The sequence below is a fragment of the Myotis yumanensis genome, unplaced genomic scaffold (assembly GCF_028538775.1).
Source record: "Myotis yumanensis isolate MYYU_CA2020_CCGP unplaced genomic scaffold, mMyoYum1.0.hap1 SCAF_22, whole genome shotgun sequence".
Lineage (NCBI taxonomy): Eukaryota > Metazoa > Chordata > Mammalia > Chiroptera > Vespertilionidae > Myotis > Myotis yumanensis.
In genome coordinates, this window is record NW_027223773.1 from 1,303,244 (window position 1) to 1,328,302 (window position 25,059).

The following is a 25,059-nucleotide window of genomic DNA, read 5'->3' on the forward strand; positions in this document are numbered from 1 at the left end:
AGGGGAGGCAGGTAGAAGGACGCAGAGACTATCTTGGATGTGGGCACACAGCACCTACCACGCCGCCTAGAAGAGACCGCTGATGAAACGATTCGAGCAATTATTTCGTTCCCCTGGCCGCATTTTCAAGATGAGACTTGGAGCTGTGGTAAGAGATGTGTTGAGCCCGGCCGGCGTGGCTCAGCGGTTGAGCGTCGACCTAGGAACCAGGAGGTCACAGTTCCATTCCCGGTCAGGGCACAGGCCCGGGTTGTAAGCTGGATCCCCAGTAGGGGTCGTGCAGGAGGCAGCCAATCCATGATCCTCTCTCATCATTGATGTTTCTCTCTCTCTCCCTCTTCCTCTCCCTTCCTCTCCCATTCTCCTGCTTCCGGGTGGTTCTCTGTATGGCGAGTCCTACTCGTTTTCCAACCTAGAGAACGTTGCATCCGGAGTGTTTGTGGAGCTCCGTGTACCCCGAGCATATGCTTGCATTTGGACGTGCTCACTCCCCAGGCAGGCAGGCAGGCAGCACCCTTGGCACACACGTGTGGAAGGCAGCCATGCTCTGCACGTGGGTAGAAAGAATGGAGCATTTACGCCATTTAGGTTTCCTATTTTTCCCCCCAGAACAGGTAGATAGCACCGCAGGAAAGAGAGGAAGTCGGAGAGCCCGTTGACTGCGTTATTGACCGAGTTCGTACACAAGGTTTGAGCCGACGAACGAAACGGAGAGCGAAATGGCTCTTCACACTGTCTTGGCCCCTTGAAATAATGCAATCAGTTTGGCCATATGGTGATCAAGCGGCGGTTGCTCACTGCTCATTAATTAGCGGTTCTGGTGGCATAAACATGACCATATATGGTTACGCTGGAGCGCCCACGCTCCACTATTGTATCAGCGACGTGGGCTTCTTCAAGTCGCCAGTAATTACGCTTCTAATAGGACTAATTTCCTTCTCACTTTTAATGTAACTAATGGGAACAGATTTAGTCTATTAATTAAATGCTCATCTAGTTATTAGTATCAGTGGATACATTTTAATGAATGCTAATCACGTAACAAATACTGCTGTGATTTTAATGCGTGCTAACATGTACATCTGTACTACAAAAATGGCCAGACTCTACAAATTATTCTTTTGGTTGCCGTTAACATGTAGTTTTTAAATATATTTTATTAATTTCAGAGAGGAAGGAGAGAGACAGAGAAACATCCATGGTGAGAGATAATCAGGGATTGGCTGCCTCCTGCACGCCCCCCACTGGGGATGGGGCCCGGCAACCCGGGTAAGTGCCCTGACCGGGAATCAAACCGTGACCTCCCGGTTCATAGGTCGAGGCTCAACCACTGAGCCACGCCGGCCGGGCTGGGGTTATTTTTCCACACGAGACGAATCCATTCCTGGCATCTCAGCTGCATGTGGCGTGGTCCACTTTGAATTAAACCCAACGAGTGGATGATTTCCGACGGCCTGGTGCTGTGCTAGCCACCGGGACTGCCGTCCAGCTAAGAGCTCCCACGCTGATATGCGCGGCCTGAGTTACCACCGCGCCTGCCTTCCCTGCAGATCTTACCCATGTCCCCTGGGGACTGGCCCCTGGGCGTCCACATTCTGGTCTCTCTTTCCTACGGGAGCTGGCGCTGGGCGTGCGTTGGCTCCTGCACCCACACGCGTTCTCTCCTCCGTCTCTAAGTCGTGGGGAGTCCGAGCCCCCAGGCCCACAGGACGGTGCGGCTCTCAGCCGCCACCCTGTCTTTTCACGCCGTTTTATGGGCTCTGTCTGGGCACCTAGACTCAGGCTGCCGCCACCGCCGAAGTCACGGTCCCGTGCGACGTTTATGGCTCCTCTTGCCCGTTCGTTATCCGTGAGATACCTGACCGTGTCACCCTAAGGCGGTGGTTCTCAGCCTTCCTGATGCCGCGACCCTTTCATAGAGTTCCTCCTGTTGTGGTGACCCCCGATTTCATTGTGACCAATGGAACATCATGAAAGCATAGCGATCAATCACAAAAACAATATGTCATTATCTGTGTGTTTTCCGATGGTCTTCGGCGACCCCTGTGAAAGGGTCGTTCGACCCCCAAAAGGGTCGAGGCCCACAGGTTGAGAACCGCTGCTCTAAGGCGTGGTAGGGGCCACCATGTATCGTTGTGTAAGCGGTACAACCACCACGGCGAGGCTTGTTGGTGGTGGAGTTTTTTTGTTTATTTGTTTTGTTTTGTTTTGTTTTGATGTTTTATTTCCCTGGGAGTGAAAACTTTTTTTATTCTGGATTAAATGGCTCCAACATTTTTTGCTCGGAAGGCAGGGTCTAGGCGAGCAGCAGAGCACACCTTCTCAGCAATCCTTCTCCCCTAGTTCTCTCCATTTTTATCCCAAAAGAAGGTCCCGGGTTCGATGCCTGGTCAAGGGCACGGACCTCGGTTGCAGGCTCCTCCCCATACCGGGCCCTGGTCGGGGGGCGTGCAGGAGGCAACCCATCCATGTGTCTCTCTTTCACATCGCTGTTTCTCTCTGTCTCTCCCTCTCTCTTCCCCTCTCTCTAAAAATCAATGGAAAGATACCCTCCAGTGAGGATTAAAACAAGAAGAGTGCCCTAACTGGTGTGGCTCAGTGGATAGGGCGCCGGCCTGAGGACTGAAGGGTCCCAGGTTCGAATCCGGTCAAGGGCATGTACCTTGGTTGCGGGCACATCCCCAGTAGGGGGTGTGCAGGAGGCAGCTGATCGATGTTTCTCTCTCATCGATGTTTCTAGCTCTCTGTCTCTCTCCCTTCCTCTCTGTAAAAAATCAATAAAATATATTTTTTAAAAAAAAGAAGAAGAAGAAGAAGAGTTCCTGGGCTGTCAGATGATGTCCTCGCCGTAACCCTCCAGCCCGAGGGTGACCAAGGCCTCCCGCCTTTGCCGGTCTTGCTGCTTCAACACATCTCGTAGGTTCGCTTCACGCCGTCCACGCCCCTCGAGAGGGTCCCTCGGACCAGCTGAGCGGTGTCTGTGTCCGGCCCGGGCCCGAACCACCATGATGGCTTCGCTCCGCTGGCTAAGCTGAGGCCCAGCTCAGGCGGACAAAGGCAGTAGGAGCCGCTGCCCGCCCTTGATTAACACTAAGGCGCATTATTAATTTATCTCTTTGCTCCGAAAATGGGAACACGTCTCGGTGCGATGAATGTATTCATGAGCCGAGGAGACAGGGTGATAGTTTCTCACTCGTCCCCCCAAATCATGACATCTTTCTCAGGAGAAGCGAACATGTGGGTGACTCTTTTTTTCCCCCCCTCCAAAATAATACATCACAACTTTTGCCTGTGTCTTTCAAAGCTTAAAGAATGCGCCCCAAATTATTTTTATTTCAATGTCGAAGACCATCTATTTTCCGATTTCGCTGCTTTCGGCAATATCGCTAATAACAATATTGCTCACGCTACATCCTGGGGGTGCAACGAGTGAACACGCCGTCATTCTTATTTGTTTGTTGACTTTATATATATATTTTTTATTGATTTCAGAGGGGAAGGGAGAAGGAGCGATGGATAGAAACATCAATGATGGGAGAGAGTCATGGATCGGATGTTGTAATTCTTGCCTTTCGTGGCCTAATGGACAGGCAGATATTTAGCAAGTAAACGGGGCATAGTAAATACACAGTCACTAAATTATGGCTTTTGGTTCCCGCGTTTCTTACATGTTCACATGTAGAGAAGCAATAAAGTTGAGTCTTTCCATGGCCTATGTTTGCACGAAGCAACGTGAATCCGAATGGGAATCGCCGATGACCGAAGCAAACGAGCAAACAAAAACAAAATTATTATTATTTTTTTATTATCTGGAGGCATCATTTGTAAAATGACATAAACATCCAGTCGTCGTCTGGACTTCATACGTTTAAAATCTCGCCATCAAAACGAAATTGCTGTACATAAAAAACCGGGAAAACAGAAGTATTATTTGGAGATCGAAGACACTGACATGAGTTTAGAGGAGACTAATGTTGGGAATTTTCTCCCTCATTTGACACAGGACAGGAAATCTTTTTGGGGAGGTTGGAGGCATTTTTGTTATTTTAAGACACGACGGGTAATTATTAACCTCTGCTTCAACCCCGAGTGACGATTGGACAACCGTTGTCCTTCAAACACAGTCTTCAACCTTCTTTTCCATCATTTTCCATGTGATTTCTTTTTTAAAATGTTTTTATTGACTGAGAGAGAGAGAGAGAGATCAAACGTGGATGTGAGAGAGAAACATCGATGGGTTGTCGCCCCGACAAACCCCCCCCCCCCCCCCCACACACACACACAGGAAGGAGGAAGGAGGTCAGGTGGCGGCGGTTGAAACTGGCCCATGTTTGGGGGCCGGAGGAGCCGCGGTGACCGAATTGGAGAGCAGGCGATGAGACGCGACAGCGTGTTGCACCGTCGAGGAGGCCCGGGACCGGAGACCCTGGGCATCAGGTGGACATGACCCTGTGGGTGGAGACGGGAGGCGGGGAACCAGGAGGGTCTTCGAGCAGGAGAAGGACAGCCTGGAAATGGTGGGTGCTCTGCAGAGAGAGAGAGAAAGACTCTACAGAAATACGCGTCCCACGGAGTTGGGAACCGAGACGAAGGTTTCTCCTGCAAGAGACAATTCAACGGGCAGAGCGTTTTGGCGCCCAAGTCGCTAACACGACGAGGAAAAGGCTTTGCAGGGCAGCGATTGAAGGCGTGGCTTCAGCAGGAGAGCAGCTCAGGGCGGCATGACGGCCGCTCCGTCTCCTCTGGCCTTGGACGGCGTCCCTGTTTGCCTCCCTCCGAACAACAGCCAGGATTTTCTCCAGGAACCGCCTGCGTGTGATGCACAGATCGCACGTAGTAGGACAAACTGCACCTCACAGAGCTTCGGGCGCTTTCTGGGAGTTGGGCGTCCTTTTCCGTGCCGTGGGCGAGGGCCGTGGTCGGCAAACTCATTAGTCCACAGAGCCAAATATCAACAGTACAACGGTTCGATTCCCGCTCTGGGCACAGGCCCGGGCTGCAGGCTCCATCCCCAGTGTGGGGAGTGCAGGAGGCCGCCGATCCACGATTCTCTCTCATCGTGGATGTTTCTATCTCTCTCCTCCCTGCCTTTCTGAAATCAATAAAAATAAACAAAATAGAAAAGAATGTTACTGGTCCCCTTGTATATTTCTCCGAGACAGTCCCCAAGAGGCAGTGCAGTTCCTGTTTTTAACGTCTTTCAAAATCATCTATGAAAGCAGCGCACGCGGCAACTCCTTTTTCTAACTGATGCTTTCACGGCTCATTCTAAAAAAACTTGAAAACACACACACACACACACACACACACACCCCAAAAACCCGGAGCTTTTCTCGCAAAACTTTCCACGTAAATTATTCATTTCGTTGAAATCTTCCATCCGTTGTGAGAGGGCCTTGGCCAGCACGTCGCCGCGTTTCAGATCTGGGAGGAGTTCTACTTCCGGGCCGAGCTAATGTGCAACCCTGGGGTATTGCCTTTCCTCTCACCAAAGCATGAAATCACGGCTTTCATCCAGGACGAAATGTGGAGGGCAGATGCGTTTCAAAGGGTTTAATTAATTATCTCCATTCCAGACCACCCAGGAGCGGGAAGTGGCGTTGGGGCTGGGTGCGTAACGACAGCTCAGAAGTAATGCGATGTCTGGTCGGCCCGACAATTTCCATAATTGAAGACCTCGGCAGACAACGTGGTGTGTGTGTGTGTCTGTGGCGGCCACCTGCCTACCTACCTACCTACCTAGGCTGAGAGGCTTGGCAAGTGCTGGGAGGCCCCGTTCAGGCCTGTGTCTGTCTCGATTTTATTTTCTAGGGCCAGAAAAGTTCATTTCTTTTTTTAAAAAATTTTTTAAATATATTTTATTGATTTTTTACAGAGAGGAAGGGAGAGGGATAGAGAGTTAGAAACATCGATCAGAGAGAAACATCGATCAGCTGCCTCCTGCACACCCCCTACTGCGGATGTGCCCGCAACCCAGGTACATGCCCTTGACCGGAATCGAACCTGGGACCCTTGAGTCTGCAGGCCGACGCTCTATCCACTGAGCCAAACTGGCTAGGGCTAAAAGTTAATTTCTTAACGTGAATCGCCTGTAAGATACTTGCCTTGGTGACATAAAGGGCCAAGTCAGTCATGGGCATGGCCTGAAGGATATTTTGGAAGATAAGGAAGAGATAACAGAAACTGGCCCTGACTGGTGTGGCTCAGTGGATAGAGTGTCGGCCTGTGGACTGAAGGGTCCCAGGTTCAATTCCGGTCAAGGGCATGTACCTTGGTTGCGGGCACATCCCCAGTAGGAGGTGTGCAGGAGGCAGCTGATCGGTGTTTCTCTCTCATCGATGTTTTTAACTCTCTATCCCTCTCCCTTCCTCTCTGTAAAAAATCAATAAAATATATTTTTTAAAAAAAATAACAGAAACTGGCCTGGCTCAGTTTGGCTCAGTGGTTCGAGCATTGGCCTGTAGGGTCTCGAGTTCGATTCCGGTCAAGGGCATGTCGTACCTCGGTCGTGGGTTCGATCCCCAGCCCTGGTGGGGGGGGGCGGGGGCGGGGCGGGGCGTATGGGGAGGCAACTCATCGGTGTGTCTCTCTCACATCCATGTTTCTCTCTCTCTCCCCCTCCTTCCACTCTGTGTGAAAATCAATAGAAAAAAAATATCCTCAGGTGAGGTTTAACAAAAAAAAAAAAAAAAGAAAGAAAGAAAGAAAAAGAAAAGAAAGAAATAATGAGGAAGACCCAGGAAGTCTAAAAGCATATCCAGCAGAAGGTTCCATAAATATTTACAATTCTCCAAATACTGTTGAAAAGCACTTCAGCCTCCACGTGTCCCGACGCTGCCACGACCCGAATACTCCATTTATACCGAGGGAGCCGGACCTGCTCAGGTTCATCATAGGTGTCACCTGAGGATCCCAAATAATCTTACCTTCGATCCAAATGTTTCTCTCCACGTAGTCACTGCCTAAACCCGCAGTTCTCAACCTGTGGGTCGCGACCCCCTTTGGCGGTCGAACGACCCTTTCACAGGGGTCGCCTAAGACCATCGGAAAACACATCTATAATGACATATTGTTTTTGTGATTCATCACTATGCTTTAATGATGCTCGATTTGTAACAATGAAATTGGGGGTCACCACAACATGAGGAGCTGTATGAAAGGGTCGCGGCATTAGGAAGGTTGAGAACCACTGTTCTACATAAATCATATGCATCTTTGGGAAATCCTTCGTGCCCCAATGTTCAGCTTTTACTTACTTGTAGGAAATATGGCCGACACGCTCAGGGCAAGATAACAAACCAAGAAAAATCCACAGCCACTTCAGCATAAAAATCTAACGTCGTCAAAAGGCTGGTCTCTCGCAGAGTTCAAAGGAGCAAAGGAGGAGAGACCGCGTCTGCCCCTTCGGCTCGAGTGGCCCGACCTCCTAAGATCTGAACGCCCCCCCCCCCCCCCAACATGTGCTCCTTATAAATTCGGGACAGTGGAGGCACTTCCTGTGCGGACACCCCTCCTTCCCCTCTGATCCCCATTTTCCCAGCCGAGGCTCAGACCACCCATGACAAACACAACATGACTACCAAGAGCTAATTTTCTAATGAAAACAGTTTGTATGCGAATGACATCTGCACGCAGCCTTCCCTGTCAAGCACAAGGTTGAGGCCGAGTCAGGAGTCTTAGCAGCGCCCAAGGAATCGCTTGCGTGCCCAGGATACAGACTCAGTGTGGTCCCTGTCATGGCAGTGGTACGTGTGGGGAGTGAGCGACATTTTTTAAAAAATGTGTTTATTGATTTTTAGAGAGAGAGGAAGGGAGAGGGAGAGGGAGATAGAAACATCCACGATGAGAGAGAACCACGGATCGGCTGCCTCCTGCACGCCCCACGCTGGGGATGGAGCCCGCCACCCGGGCAGGTGCCCGGACCTCCTGGTTCACGGGTCGACGCTCGACCACTGGGCCACACCGGCCGGGCGAGCGTTATTATTTTGGAAGGCGGCGTTCCGCGTTGACGACGTGGACAGGGAATCCCTGTCGTATGGATTCAAGTCAGGCAAGGCAGTCGCAGGACAGCGGCCGGGCCTGGGTTCTGCCACCAAGAAATGAGAGCAATGAAACGGACCCCAGGGGTTGTTGCAACGATTCACTGAACTCCTAGCAGGGGTGCGGGGAGCTCTAACCACTGCTCTGCTGATGTCCCCTCGGCTCCTGTGGGGTAACTGTGGGCGGGCGCAGTGAGTGGGGGGTATTCCTACCTCTAACCCGGGAATGAGGGACTGATGCTCTCTAATCCTCGGCTCCAAATCCGACAAATGCACCAGAGGCTTACGACGCAAGCGGATCCAATCATCTTGGAGTCACTGACACACCTTCTGGCTGCCAGTGTGTGGACGGTTTGCATTATGTGTGTGTGTATATATATATATATATATATATATATATGTATATGTGTGTATATATGTATATACTGTATATGTATATATGTGTATATATGTGTGAATATGTGTATATATGTGTGTATATATATGTATATGTGTATATATGTATATATGTGTGTATATGTATATATGTGTGTATATATGTGTGTATATTTGTGTGTATATGTATATGTGTGTATATATTGTATATTGTATATGTATATGTGTACATGTGTATATGTGTGCATATATGTATATATGTATGTGTATGTGTGTGTATATATAGCTGTGTATATATGTGTATGTGTATATATGTGTGTGTGTATATATATACCATATATGTGTATATGTGTGTATATGTGTGTGTATTGTATATGTGTATATATGAATATATGTGTGTATATATAGGTGTGTATATATGTGTATCTGTGTGTATATATGTATATATGTGTGTGTATATATATATATATATAGAATGACTTTTGGAAAATTATATTTCCTCTTGATCCTTACTTCTCGAAGCCCTCGGTTTGACTCCTCGGTTACTGCTGCCTTTTAACGTTTTCCCGTTATACCCCCCAGCCCCCCACCCCTGATTCTGCAACATGCAATGGTGCCTCGAAAAAAAAAAGTTAAATTCAGTCTCTCGAGTCACGCACGGACCATTGGGTCCGCGAGTTTAGAACTGAAATCAAGCTTCTTCCGACATCAGCATTAAGGGTTGGACATTATTCATCCTTGAAGGAAAAAGAAGGAAAAAAAAAAGCGCTGACTGTGCGCTTCCTTCCACACGTGACCGAGTTCCGCGGGGGCGTGAGCCCATCACTGGCTGTGTCACCTACAGAGTCACCGGGGGGAGAAAAACACAACACAACCCGCCCCCCCAAACCCCCAAACACGCTTTTCAGAGGAGCAAACGGGGGGATCCCGGTGGGAGCAGCAGGGCCGGGGCGCCAGCGAGCGGAGCGCGGCCTCGCCAAAGCCGGGCTCCCCGCGCCTTCCCGGGGCGCCCCGTCGCCCTGAAACCCACGGTCCTCCTCGCACCCGGAGCACAAACCCACCCGAGGGGGCGGGCCCCGGCGCTTTCAGTTTCAACTCCCCGCCAATCGGGGCGCAGGCAGCCGGGCCGGCCGGCCAATGGGGAGGCCGCGTGCCCCCCCACGTGACCGGCCGCCCCCGTCGCTCCCAGGCGCTGCTGCGATTTAGTTCCATTGAGAACCGCGGGGAGTGAAGTCCAGCCCTCGCCGGAGCCGGGGCGCCCGAGCGCGCGCGCGCGCGGGGGGCTGAGTTCCAGGGACTTCGGGGAGCCCCCACCCCGCCCCCACCCCCGCCACCTCCTCCCCGCAGCCCGGCCCGGGGTCCTGCACCTGCCCCTGCCCCTGCCCCTGCGGCGGGGCCCGGCCCGAAGCCCTGCCCGTCGGGGGGGACCCGGCACCGGCACCGGCACCGGCACCGATCTGGACCGTGTTGCAACCGTGAGTGCGCGCTCCTGTCCGTCCGTCCGATGCCAGGAGTCGGATGCCAGCAGCTGGGAACCTGTGCGGGGTCGCGGGGCGCGCTTTTTCCACGGGTGGCGGGGGGTGGGGGGTGGGTCGGGGGTGAGTGGGGGGGGGCGGGTAGGGGGCCGACAGGGGCCTCTTCCAGGCGCGATTGCTGCGGGTTGGATGGTGCGGGGGAGGGAGGATGGACAATGAACGCGGCCGCGGAGACGGTGCCCGGACGCCGCTCGCGGGCGCGGCTTTGTTCGGGAGGAAGCGCGGAGGCACGCGCGCACCCCTCTGCGCCCTTAGAGAGCCGATCGGACCCGCTCCCCCCGCCAACACCCCCCCAAACACACACACACAGACACAGACACAGACACAGACACAGACACAGACACGGAAGAATAAAAAGGCAAACTTTGCTGACTCCACGGACCGCAGCCCCGCCGGCTCCCCCCCCCCCCCCGCCCCCCGACATCTGACAGTTATTATAATGAGCGGCTCGGGGCAAAGAGTTCTCCATTCCTCCGAACAATGGCTTCGAGCCGCGGCGCTCTTTTTCTTTCTTTCTTTTTTAAAAAATTATAAACCACCACTTTGCACTTCGCCAGAACGAGGAGGTGGGGGGGGGGGCCGGGGGGGCAGGCTGGACGGGTGTCTGTCTGGGTTTTGTGCACAAAATGTGGACCCAGGTCCCAGGCAGGCGTGCAGGGCAGGGCGGGGTGGCCAGGGTGCAGACGGAGGGGAAAGACGAGCGTTTGGCCTTCCGTGGATAAAAAAAAAAAATTTATTTTTTTGTGTGGAAATTCCTAAAAGGGTGGGGTGCGGGCGTGGGGGTGGGGAGGGAGCACAGGAAGCTTCTTTAGGGAAGAATGCGGGAAGAATGAAATAATTCCGGACCCCATCTTGGCAGCAGGCAGGATGCTTAGGTGAGCATCGGAGGCGCCGGCATGCTAAGATTTATTATTATTATTATTATTATTATTATTATTATTATTTTTGCTGAGGTTTCAAACAGAAGCGACCGACAAAGAAAGCAGGTTTTTTGTGTCCTTTTTTTAAAAAAAAAAAAAAAATTGGGAACAAAATATTTTAGACATGACTGCTTCCTTTGGAGGTCCGGCCGGCCTCAGCGAGCCCTGCATGCATGCCCGCAGGGTGCCTTTCCTTCGGGAATCGCCCCAAACCTGCAAAAGTTACAGGATAAAGTCCCCGAAAAGGAATGAAAAGGCGGACCAGCTCGCGTGTGATTTTGACGGATGACGCCGCGGAGCCACAATAGCGCCAGCCGCCCCGAGTTGGGAAGGCAGCCTTTCCCGGGGGGCGGGGGGGGGGGGATGTGAACCCCCCCAATGATCCAAAGGGATGACCAGGCTGCAGACATCATCCCTCACCAGGGCTGCCCAGGTCTGCTCGGGGCAGGGCTTGGGGGTCCCCTGATACCCGGCCCAGACGCGGGGACCCTTTTTCGGAAAGAGGATCCGGACACCCATGTTCACCGAATCCCTGTGAAACACACCATTTTTTTTTTTCTTTGTCTGCTCTCCCGGCATCTCCCCTCCCCCTTCCCTCCCCCCCCCCCCCCCCGCCGTCGTCCCCCCCATCGTCCCCCCCACTCCTCCCCGGGGTCTGCAGACACCTGAAGGCCTGGCCCTAACGGTGCCCAGAGCCCCCGCCCGTCTGGCCTCCAGCCAGGCCCCCACCCCGCCAGCCGGCCCAGCCCCAGCCCCAGCCCCAGCCCCAGCCCCAGCCGGGCGCTTGCACGCGAGGCTGGCCCGGCCCACTCCCCACTCCCCTGCCTGCTCCCCGCCGGGGACGGGAGGCGAGTCCCGCTCCGACCGACCGCGGAAAGATTAAAGAAAACAATATCGCCTTTCTCCTGCCCCAGACAGCCCCGGGTTAACCCCTTCGTGGCCTTGGAAACCGAGACCCCTGCTGCGCCCCAGGCAGGTCTGGGGGCGGGGAGCGGGGGAGGGAGGGGGGGCTGCACCCGCGCGGCCGGTGCCCACGCCTCGCCTCCCTGGGGCAGAGGGTCTCAGCTCCACGGACCCCACCCCCCCCCGGGACATCGGAGGACACGCCGGCCGCGGGCCCGGGGGAAGGAGAGCGAACGTGCTGGCGGGGAAGTGCACGCCCGGTGAACTTGAGCTCGATACAATGTAGCAAAGTCGCGGGGCTGTGGCAACATTGTTGCAAACCTGGCAGGAGGCGGAGGGCCGGGCCGCTGCAGCGGGCGCTGTTTTCTTAAGCCTCTCTCTCTCTCTCTCTCTCTCTCTCTCTTCTCTCTCTCTCTCTCTCTCTCTCTCTCTCTCTCACACACACACACACACACACACACACACAGAGGCAAGAAGATCACTGTGTCCCCGAGAAGCCCGGGCGGGCGGGTGAGGTCATTCATCCCCGATAAAATTTCGCCTTTGTGGGCACCTCCCCGCGCCCCGTGTCTGCCGAGGGGGGGGGGGGGTGCGCCCTGAGGAAGTTGGCGTGTCCCTGGGGCGCTTCGAACCCCACGGGGAAATGCCGCTTGATGGGTCGCTTGCTCTGTGTTTCTGGGAGATGTGTTTGCGGGGTGGGCGGTAGGGGCCCGGGGACCCGGGTGTGGGGGGAACCAGGCGGAGTTGGGGGGTTCCAGGGAGACTGGTGAATATGTAGGTGGGGCCTTGTCGGGGTGGCCGAGTCTCAAAGCCGTGAATAGGATGGGGATGACTTGGGGGCTCTGGCTTGCCATTTTTTAATGCGTGTCGCCATTAAATCATTTTATTTTATTTTTGCCGTGAATTAAAGGAGGGGTCCCGTACAAATGATTTCAAAGCAGTGCTCCTCTCGTGGGCCCTGGGTTCAATGGCCCGTGGTTGGGCCAACATTGTACGCACTTGGGGTGGCGGTGGATTTATTTCAGGTCTATTCTGCGGGTCTTACACGGAACCGTTCTCTGCACGCGTGTTTAGATTTCTCGTGCTCCGTAGATTTAAGGCCACCGGGTTCTTTTACGAAACTCGAGTAGAACACAGGGTGATGATTTTACCCAAACACGTGGCTGTATCTGAGATATGCATATAACCAAGACACAGGACAGCCGTGTCTGCAGAATGTCCCTTCGTGGCCAGTTTTGAATTTGCAACTTGAACGATTCCTCCTTATTAAGAAATGGCCGCGCACGCTGACCAGTTCCCAGGTGCCAAGTATCTGGTACAGCATTTTCTCCACGTTGCCGTCTGCTCTGAAGGCTCCCTTTCTTGCAAAAGGATTAATTTTGCAAGGATTTTCGGGGCCTCTGTGCACGAGGGGCACCATTTTCACTTACACACACACACACACGCGCACACACGTGAGTGAGACGGGATTTTTTGCCGACGGAGCGTGCAGCGGCCGTAAAACACGTGAGAAGTGTTTTGTTCCTCTTCCCTGTCAGGTTCCTATTGTTGAGAACTTAAAGAATGGGCCCGTTTTGTAGTTAGAGAAAAAAAAAAATACCACCACGCTACACAAGTTAGGTGGCCTTCTGCGGGGCAGCAGGACAATGCGAAGGAATCAGGAACTCGGAGAAATGCTTGGGCCTGAAGCAATCGTTTCGACAGAAACCGCCCGCCCTCCCCCCCCCCCCCCCCCGCCCCCAGGCACCCTGGGGCCCTCGGCCCTCGGATGAATTATGTAATTGTTTTATCAAAGATCAAACGTGAACGAATGGTGGGCCTTAAATTTCACCTGCTTTCCCAAATCAAAACAAGACCGTTGCCCACTGGGGGTGGGGGAAGGGGGTGGGGGGGGGGAAGGGGGGGTACGTTACTAAAAAGGCGTCTTTCAAAGAAAAGGGGATAAGGCGCCCGATTGAAACCGTTGAACGACGACGTAAGGCCGATTCCCGGAACAAACGGCTTCTCAGAGCCTCGCGAGGAGGAACAATTTGCTCTAGTCCCCTGGCTCCTCCTGACACAATGGCGGGGGCTCATTCGAAAAGGCAGCACAAACACAGTCCATGTCCAAAAACAACCAGGGAGAGCTGCTGCCAGGGCTCCGTCCGATGCTAGAATGTTCCTAATTCGGTGACGGATTTCTCTGGAGACTTTAGTTCAAACGGCACTCTCGCTTAGCATATGTTGACAAAAATCATATATTCTTGTGCATGCGTGTAGTATAGTATATATATATGTAATTTATATATGTGTAATATATATATGTAATTTTTATATATGTAATATATATATATGTATATTTCTTATGGCCCAAAGTAATTGTTGGTATTGTATTATAACCAGAGGTTGTTTGTTTGTTTGTTTTTTTGGTTTATTTTTTTGGGGGGGCGCTTGAGCTAGAATATCAACGTATTTTAATACAATGAGATCTGGGGGGCAGTGCCAGCTAGCCATGTCTACGGTACACCGGCGAGGGCCAGGCGCAGGGATTGTGGCGAAATGAACACGTGAAGGATGTAATTCCTGCCAACGCCCCCCGGGCACAACACGGAATCCTATCGGAAGCCGCGAGTCCCATTTGGCGACGCGGAGAACAAAATACGCCTTCGACAGGCACCTCTGTTTCTGACCAGCTCGAGGCTGGTTTCTCAAAGTCAGCGTGCACTCCTGTTTTCTCGTTATGGGAGGTGAGGTCAGGGTGTTGGGTGTTTTTCCCAAACTCAGCCCGGAGGCGTGCGGCCTGAAATTATTTTGCGTCGATGCCCCCACCCGGGCAGGGACCGCAGGAACCTCACGTCTCCCTGAGAGGAGAAGGCGGGCCGGCTTGGTGGCCTCGCGCCCCAGATCGTCCCCTTCCAAACCCACACCCGGCATTCACGTCGCTGACACTGTCAACGCTATTTTCCCCGTTTTTCCCAGAGACCCCGGGGTTCTGGGGGAAGAGGGTTCTGGGCGTGGTTGAAGGTTGCGCTGCCTCACACTCAGCCCGCTCAGCCAGGCTCACTGACCACAGAGAGGGAATGGACTGTGGCCCTAGCCGGTGTGGCTCAGTGAGTAGAGCGCCGGCCTGCGGACCAAAGGGTCCCGGGTTCGATTCAGGTCAAGGGAACCAACCTTGGTTGCAGGCTCCTCCCCGGCCGGGGCCCAGGTCAGGGCACGTGCAGGAGGCAGCCAATCGTGTTTCTCTCACATCGATGTTTCTCTCTGTCTCTCCCTCTCTCTTCCACTCTCTCCCTAAAAATCGATGGGAAAATATCCTCGCGTGAGGCTTCACACACACACACACACACACACACACACACACACACGGGATGGACTGTGGATTGCACGTGGGGAGGTTTCCTGAGAGGCTTTCGGGACCTGTCCCCCCCTTACACGGATTTGGGGGTGATCTGGGGCACGTCTTATGGACCCCAAGCCTGCATGCAGTCCCCCCACAGATAACTCCCAGCCCAGCTCCCACCACGCGGACACGTGTTCCTTTCTTATTTAGATGAGACGGGTCCTTTCAATCACAGCTTTCTTCCCGACCTGCTTACACATTCCGGCGAATGAAATCAGCGCAGGCTTTTCGATTCTAATTGGCCATGTGCAGAGCAGGGGCGGGGGGCAGGGGGGGGTAGGGGGGGTAGGGGACTCGGGTGGGGGGGAGAAATCAGTGAGAGCTTTGTCAGGCTGGCTGCCTCAGTTGTGTCTTTGTGTTCTTCTCCTGCCTGGCCACGCTCAAGGCGTGGAAAGCATTCAGTGTAGATTCATATGGGCGGGCGGCCGGAGTGAGCCTCCACGCAGATGATTCCAGTTGGCTCTTCTGCCGTCTATAGTCTCAAGGAATCATCCTCATAAAAAGTTACCTCCCACAGCCTCATAAAAAGGCCCTCCCACAGCCTCTCACCAAGGTAGTGAGCGGTGCCTCGGTTAAAAAAATCCGTGAACCTGTGGGCCTCATGCTGGAATGAAGACGAGAGCAGGATGAGCCTAAATTTGTTTTCCTGGTCACTTGACCCGATAAGTCATCATGATTGGAAGATGCATGTAGTTTTATTTTTTAAAAATATATATTTTAATTGATTTCAGAGAGGAAGGAATAGGGGGAGAGAGATAGAAACATCCATGATGAGAGAGAATCATGGATCGGCTGCCTCCTGCACGCTTCACACTGGGGATCGAGCCCGCAACCTGGGCCTGTGCCCTGACCGGAATCGAACCTGGGACCCTTCAGTCCACAGGCCGACGCTCTATCCACTGAGCCAAACCAGCTAGGGCTGCATATAGTTTTAGATACACCGTGAAAAAAAAACAAAAAAACCAACACACCACTACCTAAAATTCTCGGTGCGTTATGTGTGTCGTCATAATATAAACAGGCGTGTTTTCACTGGGTACTTTCTTTGGGCTTAGATCTGTGAGATAAAGTCAAGAATTTCAGGCGATCGACACAGCATGGCTGAGCAGGTTGCGTCTGCGTGAACAGTGGGCACGGGGGTTTTTATTCCTTTTCTCTTCCTGACAAATTCTGGAGTCAGATAATTTCCTCCAGAGGGTGTTGCTGCAAAGAGTCAGAGGCGTTCTCTTTTTACACATTTAATTTTGGGGCAGTGCGAGTGTGAGAGGCAAACAAGCGAGCCTTCTGATACGACACCGCTTTGATGCGTAGAGACAGGGACGCGTACCATAGCTGCCTGTTTTAAAAATACAGAACGGAGGCAAGAAAAAGCTTCAGATAGCGTATGGGTGTCATCGAAAAGCCATTGGCCTCTGATTGGCCATCCTTTGCTCCTCCTTTTGGTAATTTTCTATCTCAAGGAAATCGACTGGTTGCCAAAAATAGGGTCTTCTCCCATCCAGAGCCCCCCTAGGGCAGATGTTTGAAAAAATGCATCTTATGACTGAGACCAAGTAGAATTTCTTTGCATCAAAACTACGCAAAAGCCCTAACCAGTGTGGCTCAGTGGATAGAGCGTCGGCCTGCGGACTGAAGGGTCCCGGGTTCGATTCCGGTCAAGGGCATGTACCTGGGTTGCGGGCACATCTCCAGTGGGGGGTGTGCAGGAGGCAGCTGATCGATGTTTCTCTCTCATCGATCTTTCTAACTCTCTATCCCTCTCCCTTCCTTTCTGTGAAAAATCAATAAAATATATTTTTAAAAAAATAGCTACGCAAAAATTGCCCGGCTGGTATGGCTCAGTGGTTGAGTGTCGACCCAGGAACCAGGAGGTCACGGTTACCCCTCAGGGCACTTGCCCGGGTTCCCCAGTAGGGGGCGAGCAGGAGGCAGCCGATCCATGATTCTCTCTCCCCATTGATGTTTCTCTCTCTCTCTCTCCCTCTCCTTTCTGCTCTGAAATCAATAAATATATATTTTTAAAAATTGATGGATCTTCCTCCCCCCCCCCCAGTTTTAAAAAAAACTACACAAAAAGTAAAATGCGATTGCTCATGGCATTCCTAACTGTGAAGGCATGTTCTTAAGTCACCACCATGTCAAGTCAGTTCTTCATAGACGTTGCGAAATTTGATTTTTTGAGATTGTCAGATAGACAGGGCGTCCCCCAACATGTAGACACACTTTGACAGCGGATAGCTCCATCTTGAAAATGAAATGTATTTTCATAAACACGGCCTTTATCATTATTCAAAGTGTGTGTATACATTTTGGGGGGCACGCTCTCTCTATCTGCGAAAAAAGTGAGCGCTCTCATCCCGCCATTAAGTCAGGCGCGTTGGTGAACACATCTCGTATCTGACGGTTCCCCCACCGGTTTGTGAGTGATGACAATCCACCGGGAAGACAGACGGGCGGCGGTCATTCAGCCCGTTCCCGTTCTGCTGCCCGGAATGAATAAATCCTATCGAGAAACCAAAGAAATCAAAGTATAAACAGAAAGCCCCAGGGTGGCACCGCCTCTAAGGGATTTCACGACACGTGCCCTTGGCTGAGGCTTGCTTTGGTCACGAGAGATGCTGATGAGCCCTGAGTCTCGCTAGCTCTGAAGGTAGGAGGCGGGGACGGATCTGGGGAAAACGGTAAAAATTGTCTCGGCGTCTCCCTCTCAGAGGGTTGCAGCTACACGGTTCGGAGCACACGGGTACCGACCGGGGAGAGAGAGCTCGGAGCCCCTCCCGCCCTCCCGTCCTGTGTGGGGTCTTGATCCAGCAGGACCAGGGGTCATCACGCGTCCTCCACGAGTCTGGGTCTGACACGTGTGGGTCAGACCCGCCGGAGCATGGCCACGCCTTCCTGTTTATCCTGATTCCTGGTGTGACCGGCATGCGTGGGGGTGGGGGTGGGGGTCCCCTTTCCTGTCCCGTAGGTGGGACTGTGAGGGTCAGTCGGAGACACAGGTCCCGGAGACACCAGGCCCCTTCAGCTCTCCGGCTCAACCCGTCTGTTCTCTTGCTCCTCCTGCAACCACCCCGCCTCAGCCCCCCTCCGTCCCCCGACAGCACACATCTGCTCACATCTGCTCACGGCCACCCCGTTTCTGCTTAGGTAAGACTTGGCCTCACCGTTAATTATGCAGCGATGGTTCCCAGTCACGACTGTGTGTGTGCGTGTGTGTGTGTGTGTGTGTTTGTGTGTGTGTGTGTGTGTGATTGTGTGTGTGTGTGTGTGTGTGTGTGTGATTGTGTATTTTTAAACGGCGAAGGGAGTGGTGCTCACGGGGCAGACGTCACAGCAGCGGCTTCAGTGCAGGGGCAGACGGCGTCCCGAAATCTGCCCTGTGGCCGAGGGGATGACGCACTCGCTCGCTCGCTCGCTCGCACTGAACTTGACCGGACGGAAGGACGGACGGAGCCGCCTGGGGTGGGGCCCTCTCGGAGTCACGCCTCCCATTTCCTGCGGGGAAGTTGCTGTTTCAACGTAAAGGGCTTCGTCGCCTTCAGCCGCGGCTGGAGGAAGAAACAAAGCCTCCAGATCAAAAGCGATTGTGTCCAGCTCTGGCTGGTGTGGCTCAATGGGTAGAGCACCGGCCCTCGGACTGAAGGGTCCCGGGTTCGATGCCCCCTCAACGGCAGGTACCTCGGTTGGGGTGCGTGCAGGAGGCGACCCTTTGATGTGTCTCCCGCACGTCGATGTTTCTCTCGCTCTTCGTCTCCTTCCCTCCCCTCCAGTCTCTCTAAAAAAATCAGAAATATCCTCGGGGGAGGATTAACAAAGAAAAGGGGGAGAGAGAGCGAGAAAGAGATCGTGTCCACAGTAATAAGAGAGTGTGAGTGTGTCAGACCCCCCGAGGATGTGTTCCCGTGGATTTTTAGAGCGAGCGGGAGAGAGAGGGAGAAACGGAGAGAAACATTGAGGTGAGAGAAACACATCGATGGGTTGCCTCCTGCCTGCGCCCTGACCAGGGCCCGGCCGGGGAGGAGCCTGCCACCGTGGTCCGTGCCCTTGACCGGAATCGAACCCGGGACCCTTCAGTCCGCAGGCCGACGCTCTAGCCACTGAGCCACACCGGTCAGGGCTCGGCCTCTGTTTCTGTTGCCGGCAAGGTGATCGCTGGGAGGCTGTGGGGGACCCTCAGCACCATTTTTTTCACCCGGGATCGGAGCCACGCAAACCCTCGCAGACGTCTCCCTTGCGAGCCACCTAGAGACGTCGCAGGATCTCTGGCTCACCCAGGCGGGGCTGTGGGTTGGGGCTGGTCTATGGCGGCCATGTCTGTGTGCTGAGCAGCCGCAGGGGGGGACGGTAGGAGCGCCACGTACAGTTTTTTCCAAATGCCAGGAGCAGGGGTGATGTTTTAAAAAAAATCCCGGGATCAGGAGGAACGGGAGTCCTGGGAGGAGGAAAATGTCACGGCGAGTGAGTTAAGGAACAAATGTGAAGCAGATTACAAACATGCGGGTGACCTGTGGGGGTTTCTTTTTTTCCTGCAAAAGTCTGCACAGACGATTGAACGTGTTCTCTGGAGAGATTGTAATCAACCGCTATTCAGATCATGCAGGAGAGAAGACAATTACAAACTAATTTCTTTTAAAAAATATATTTTTATTGATTTCAGAGAGGAAGGGAGAGGGGGAGAGAGAGAAACATCCATGATGAGAGAGAATCATGGATCGGCTGCCTCCTGCACGCCCCCCACTGGGGATGGAGCCTGCAACCCGGGCCTGTGCCCTGACCGGGAATCGAACCCTGACCTCCTGGTTCGTAGGTCGACGCTCAACCACTGAGCCTCTTATGATCCCTGGTTTTGGGGAATGAGGAGACCTAGGAAGAGGGGGCGAAGGAAGAAATTCCAGATGCCACAATGCCGATGGGCGGGGCCAGCATTCGAACCCAGGGCCTTCTCCGGCGCATCGCATGGCTTTTCCTCCCGCATGGCGCTGAGCTATGGAGTCGAGTGGGTGGGGGGAAGCATCACTGTAAGGAAGCGTTTGATGAGTGTAAGAGGGTATTGATCTCAGAAAGCAGGCCGCCGTATCGCACATTATCACGGGGGATGAGTTCCCTGAGGTGCAGCTCAGCTCTCGCTAATGAGTTCCGTTATTATTTTTTTTAATGTATTTTTATTGATGTCAGAGAGGAAGGGAGAAGGAGAGGAGAGAGAGATAGAAACACCCATGATGAGAGAGAATCATGGACCGGCTGCCTCCTGCACGCCCCACACTGGGGACCAAGCCCGAGACCCGGGCATGTGCCCTTGACTGGGAATCGAACCCGGGACCCTTCCGTCCGCAGGCCGACACTCTATCCACTGAGCCACACAGGCCGGGGCATGAGTTCCATTATATGATGAAGATCGAGATGCAGCACACATACATAAGCACCATGGGAAAGCCCTTTATTTTGCTTCTTTATGGGAAATTTCTGTCCAGCACTGGACTTTGGGGAGCTGGAGACTGGGTTGTAGTTCTAAGACCTTCTCATGATTCTTCAGACCTGAGCCACCCGGCGATTTCTAGATGTGAAAGTCTTGACTCAACTCGACTGCTCTCTCTCTCTCTGAAATCAATAAAAATATATTAAACAACAACAACATCAAAACAACCACCCTCGCCCTGACCGGTTTGGCTCAGCGGATAGAGCGTCGGCCTGCGGACTGAAGGGTCCCGGGTTCGATTCCAGTCAAGGGCATGTACCTGGGTTGCGGGCACATCCCCAGTAGGGGGTGTGCAGGAGGCAGCTGATCGGTGTTTCTCTCTCGTCAATGTTTCTAACTCTCTCTCCCTCTCCCTTCCTCTCTGTAAAAAATCAATACAAAAATAAAATAAAAAACAACCGCCCCCAGGATTCTACCAGATGCAGATCAAAGACAAGTCCCTTTTCTGAGGGGCCTCCGTGGTTTCACATTTATCACGGTAATTACCCTCACGCTCGCTCTCGGGGGGCTCGTCTGTTAGGATGAACCCCCTTTCTCAGAGAAGCCTGGGGGACAGGTCCCAGACCCCGGGCCCCAGAGGTCCAGCTGTTATGTCCTTGGCCTGCATTTCCCTTCTGCAAACCCAGGGGGCGTTGTGATCGGAGAGGCCGTAGGTAACGTCTTTGTGAGCATCGGGGAGAATTCCGGGCGGGGACTGAACGGTTCGTTAGCTTCATAGAAAAGTCACTCGTGTTGTCCGTGCAGGAGACGAGAGCGGTGGTTGTTAGCAATTCTTTGGATTTTTTTTTTTGAGCCCAGAACGGTAACGCGAGAATTCACAGCTGAGCAGTTTTACAAGGCGCGCTCTGAGGGGGGAAGGCTCACTCGGGGTTCGTGCTGTGGTCTGCGTGGCCTCGTGTGCAAATATGTGTGTTTAACCCGGTGGTTCTCAACCTTCGCTGCACATTAGAATCACCTGGGAATCTTTTTAAAATCCTGATTCCTGGGCCTCATCCTCCGGAAATTCTGTTTCTCTGTTACTCATGTTGTGGCCCCACCCCATCACAAAGACACAGAATTTCTGGAGGATGAGGCCCAGAAATCAGGATTTTAAAAAGATTCCCAGGTGATTCTAATGGGCAGCCAAGGTTGAGAACCACTGATTTACCGGTTAATAATGAGGATATTTGTCATCAAAGAAAACACAATAATTTCAAGAGAAACATCAAAAGTGCTTTGTTCAAAGTCACACCCGTCGCCAGCTACACATCCCCCCATCTTTCAGGTCATTTGTGGAGACCGTCCCAATAGAACTTTTCTTGTTTTGAGGCAGACCATTCAGAAACCCCATTGTCCACTTCTTCGTACGTGTTGAAGTGCTGCTCAGAAAGTGCGTGTGCCGTCGATCGGAACAAGTGGTCATCTGAGGGAGCAAGGGCTGGTGAATACGGCGGGTGGGTTCATACTTCCCAGTCAGGATCTTTTAACGTGTCTTCAACTGGTTTTGAAGTGTGTGATGGTGCGTCATCATGAAGCAACATTACTTTGCTGTGTCTTCTGGCCCATTCTGGTGGTTTTACGGTCAGAGCGTGGTTCCAATTGATTATTTGTTGTTGGGAGTGATCAGTATTAATGGTTTCAGCTGGTGTTAGAAACTCCTAATACACCACACCTTCCTGATCCCACCAAACGCAGAGCATTGTCTTCTTTCCGAAGCGATTTGGCTTTACAGTCGATGTTGATGGTTGACCTGGATCAAACCATGATTTTGCTCGTTTGGGATTCTCAAAATAAATCCACTTCTCATCTCCAGTCACAATTCGATGCAAAAAAGACTTTTGTGCCGTTGAAGCCACATTTTACTGATGACTTTTCGGTTTTCCATTTGCCTTTCGTTCAGTGGATGTGGCACCCATTTTCCTTCCTTTAAAATCCTTCCCATTGCTTGTAAACGATCGGGAATTATTTGCTGAGCAGCGTTTAAGCTTTCTGCGAGTTGTTTCTGAGTCTGACACGCATCTTCATCCAATAATGCTTGTCATCATTGGTCTTCAAGCTTCTTTGGTTGACCTGGACGGTCTTTGTCTTTCACATCGAAAATCATCCCTTTTAAAGCGTTTAAACCACTGTTCACAAGTATCTTGAGATGGAGCATGTTCACCATAAGCTTCCCAAAGTATGCGATCACTTTCAGCAGCACTTTTATTCAAAATAAAGTAATGAATTCAAATTTCCCACAAATGATCTTTTTTTCTCACATGCAATTCGACATTTTTTAAGCGTAAAAACATCTGTGATGTTAACACCTTCAGCAAATTTGACAGATGAAGTTTTGAAGCTTGCTGTCAATACAACACAATAACACACATATCAAATCGCATCTATATCAACATACGTGCGACTCCGTCTATTGAAAAAAAAAATCCGCATTAGTAACCGGTCCACCTGGTCCTTCGAATGCCGGAGCCCGAGGCCAGCGTCCATAGGTTAATCGTCGACGTCCATGTTTTCTCCCCAAGAATCTTCTCTGCCTCTTCCTCTTAGACCCACAGGAAGGCTCAGCCTCTTGACTCTCGTGTCCATTTCTTTCTCTTCTCCACCTTCTCCTTCTGGAAACGGAACCAGAATTTAATGCACATCGATGCCTGGTCCCTGCGACACTCGACATTCTGGCCAAGACAAGACGTAGGGAGGGTCCCAGAGAACCGGCCAGAGCGCCTGCTTCCTCCAGACCCGACTGCCAAAGAATCGCTGAAGTTCAGGGATGGAGTTCGAGGAAATGGCTATTTGGTTCTGCCGGGGTCTCGGGTCGGAAGGTTCCTGATCCCCTCGCCAGGAAGGAAACACGTTGCCCCCGAAGACCACGAATATCTCCCACGTGTAAGTGTCTGAAACTCATCATTGGCCGTAGGAATGTTTTCTCGTAGACGACAATCAAATAATTCCGCTTGAAATTACACATGAAGATGTAGTGACATGACAGCCCAAGATAAACGCGTTCTCCCTGTATCGTGTTTTGACAGCGAACTTTAGAATCTGCTCCGTTCACCGAGGAAGAGGTAATTATTGGAAGCGGAGTTCGCTGCACTGCGAGTAATTAAAATCGTGCGTCACGGGGCAGGGAAGGGAAATGGTGCCTGGTTTTGCTGACTAACGGTTGTCAAAGGAAGACTTTTTTTTTTTCTTATCTGAAATTATAATGTCAACTCCTGGGGCGAGTTGGCTCGATTACTGTTTATTGCCATGGAATTTACAAGAAAAACTGCAACACATACCCACACGGGGAGGAAAGCTGTGGTGTTGCTATTCAAGGAATCTTTTCCTCAGATATATTAATGGTAGGTAATGAGGAATGTGGAAGCCAATGAAGACACGGGATCTTATAAAAAAAAAATCGTGGCCCGGCTGGTGTGGCTCAGTGGTTGAGCATCGACCTATGAACCAGGACGTCACGGTTCGATTCCCGGTCAGGGCACAGGCCCGGGTTGCGGGCTCCATCCCCAGTGTGGGGCGTGCAGGAGGCGGCCGATCCATGATTCTCTCTCATCACTGATGTTTCTCTCTCTCTCTCTCTCCCTCTCCCTTTCTCTCTGAAATCACTAAAAAAAAAAAATTAAAATCTTGTTAAAAGGGTGTGTTCATATAAAAAAAGGCTCACAAAATTAAAATAAAATAAATTAAGTTAAAAGGCTCACACCCTGTTTGCATGAGCAAAAGCTACTCATTTAGGGAAAGAGGCGGCTGATTTGTGCCTGGTCCTCCGGGCACAGTCTGATGCCCACTCATCGCGCCCCAGTAGAAGGCGCGGAACACCCCGGGGATGGCGCATCGCGTGCAGAATAAGAACTCGGGATTGACCGGCAGCGGCTCCTAAGAGTTGCCGGCACCTCGTTCTACTTTTCTCTCACGGAGAATTCACGCCCCGTGCTTTTAAAGCCTCAATAGACCTTATGGTTTATCTGGAAGCGAGGAACATTCGACGAAATCCATGGTGCGTTCTTAGCTCCTCCACGCCGCCTGTCCGTCCGCCCAGGGAGGGCCTCAGCAGGTTGGGCCTTCTCTCGAGCAGCGTCATGGAAATGTCTCCTTTAAATGGAAAATGCACCGTGTGCTAAAAAGCGACTTTATTCTTCGCTGTGGACAGACTTCCTGAAGCAGCCCTGAACCCGTTTCTGAAGCTATCCTGGATGAAATGGGCCTGTGAGGCCACCCACGCAAACGCCGTGTTTTCCTTTCTAACATTAAAATGCGTAGCCCTAACGGCCCCTCTGGCAACGCCAATTTGATATCTTTGGAAGGAGGGACCCGTGTCCTGGGTAGGGAAGGAGGAAGAATATGAATTGCGAGGCAGTAATAGTTCACTATTTTGCTCTTACTAAAGGCAAAAAAATATATATATTTTTTTAAGGATGATTTTTAAAAATATACATTTTTAAAAAATTGATTTCAG